The 2,370-nt window shown below is 38.9% G+C and overlaps 1 pseudogene; it reads left to right on the forward strand.

The window, feature by feature from the left end:
- The first annotated feature begins 1,551 nt into the window (after nt 1-1,551).
- Nucleotides 1,552-2,370, forward strand: LOC143532175 (NADPH-dependent aldehyde reductase-like protein, chloroplastic pseudogene; annotated as a pseudogene).

Below are 2,370 nucleotides of genomic sequence, written 5' to 3' on the forward strand. Positions count from 1 at the left end.
ACTGAAGGACATGGGGCCATAAGCAATTTCTTGTAAATGACAAAGGCAGCACATCTGGCAACAGAAGCCCATATTTTTTTAGAGTCATCGCAATTTGCAACAACTATAAGTATGTAGGGATGACGTATGCTAATCCAAGAAACCCAAATAGACCATAAAAGGAAACTTGGGTATTAGCATGTAGAAGTAAAATCTTTTGAAAATTATCTAGCACCAAATCACCAATCATCATGTAAAACTCAAATATGCAGCATATGTTAGTAACAAAAGTAAGGACTAAACGTTAGATGTTTGTGCCTCAACACCCGGTTGGCAGCCCAACTATGCCAGAACGCGGCAGATGAATTAACTTGTTCAATCTAATTCATGCAAAATTGAATAGTTAACTTTGGAACCCAAAGTCAATATAACTGATGCGATATTGTACTAGCTTGGGTGGTATGTCTACATAACTGAAGTTATTCGGAGCCTCTATCCAACTCTTACCACTTGTTTGGTGATTTTTCATATCCCGACTAGCCGTCCTATCCTAATTCCTACTTATTCATTTAAATCAAGTGTTGTCCGTCCTTACGCACAGCAAAGTACTTACGTGATTATTAATATGTTCTACTTAAAACTGATAGTGTTAGCATCTGTATATACCCTGTGTTTCTAATTTATTAAGATGCCTTTTCCTTGAAATTTAAATTGCAATATATACGTTGTTGCGTGCATGTAGGTGCAATTAAACTCTAGCTAATAATATTTGGGCTTAAAATGTTAAGAGTTAATAAAAGATATTTACATTCAAAGATAAACATAAGAAGTCATAAATTCAATAACATTTAGTCATCGGCAAGTTTGATTTTAATGTTAGGGTTTGGTTATTATGATTTTCATTGTTTTTTGTTTTTATTTCGATTTAGTTCTTTGCGAAACATAAAATCAAACCAATACCAATATTTCGGTTTTTATTAGATTTCAAAACCGAACCACCAATTTTAATTTGATTTACTTTTCTTTTCTCGATTCTAGTTCAGTTTTTTCGATTTCATGCAACCAATCTCAACCTATAGCATAGGCTATAAGCTTGGCATGAAGGATCACTTAGGTTATAATTATTTACAAAGTCAATCAAACCAATAATACACACTAACTAACCCAATACAATATTTCATAAATAAATCAAGAAATAAATTATGAAAAGTGAAAACACGTGAATCAGGCATACCTACCGCCAACAAAATCACCAAACTAATACGCACTAACTAACCAATGTATAATACGAATTAAGAACATGAATTACAATCACACGATAACTTAAAATACTTCTAAAAATATAATATTTCATAAACAAATCAAGTGGTTAATTACATCCTGAAAAGATTATAAATAGTCAAACATACCTAATATTAAATACGAATTTAAGGGTCCTACTAGGGATAATTTAAATCACGTGATAATTTAAAATACTTTTGAACTATAATATTTCATAAATAATTCAAGAAATGGGCGGTGAAACCCATTTAAATTCATGCAAACATATTAATTAATCATGCATGCATACGTATGGCAAGCGAAACCACCACCACCACCATCACCCAATCTCAGCCCCACCAACTCTATGACCGAGTGGCAATCGTCACTGGCGGAGCCGGTGGCATCGGCAAAGCCATCGCCATCCACCTCGCATCGCTCGGCGCAAAGCTCGTCATCAGCGACATTTCCAGTTCCAACCAAATGCATGGACCTAATCATCTCCGAAATCAATTCCAAATTCGCACACGCATGCGCTATTGCCGTCAAAGCCGATGTGTCCGATCCAATTCAAGTCAAAGCCTTATTTGACGCAGCTGAATCCGCCTTCAATTCTCCGGTACACATCGTAGTCAACGCCGCTGGAATCATGGACTCATCACACTCCTCAATCTTTAACTCCTCTGTAGACGAATGCGACCGGACGTTTGCGGTGAACACGAGAGGCTCGTATTTAGTCTGTAAGGAGGCGGCTAACCGGTTGAAGCAAGGAGGCGGAGGGAGGATTATTTGTGTGTCGTCATCGTTGGTGGTGTCATTGAGCCCCGGGTTTGGGCCGTACGCAGCATCTAAAGCTGCGGTTGAAGCGATGGTGAAGATTCTAGCGAAGGAGCTCAAGGGGACCAGGATTACAGTGAATTGTGTGGCTCCGGGTCCGGTTACCACAAAGTTGTTTTTCAATGGGACGAGTGAGGCCGAGGTGAAAATGGTGGTAGATATGAACCCGATGGGGCGGCTGGGAGAGCCCGAGGATGTGGCTCCGCTGGTCGGGTTTTTGGTCAGTGAAGCTGGAGAATGGGTTAACGGGTTAACGGTCAGGTTGTTCGTGTTAATGGTGGTTATTGTGACTGA

Source organism: Bidens hawaiensis, unplaced genomic scaffold, assembly GCF_021521415.1.
Source record: "Bidens hawaiensis isolate Kalapana, Puna unplaced genomic scaffold, B.hawaiensis_p1.1 tig00009385_1, whole genome shotgun sequence".
Classification (NCBI taxonomy): Eukaryota; Viridiplantae; Streptophyta; class Magnoliopsida; order Asterales; family Asteraceae; genus Bidens; species Bidens hawaiensis.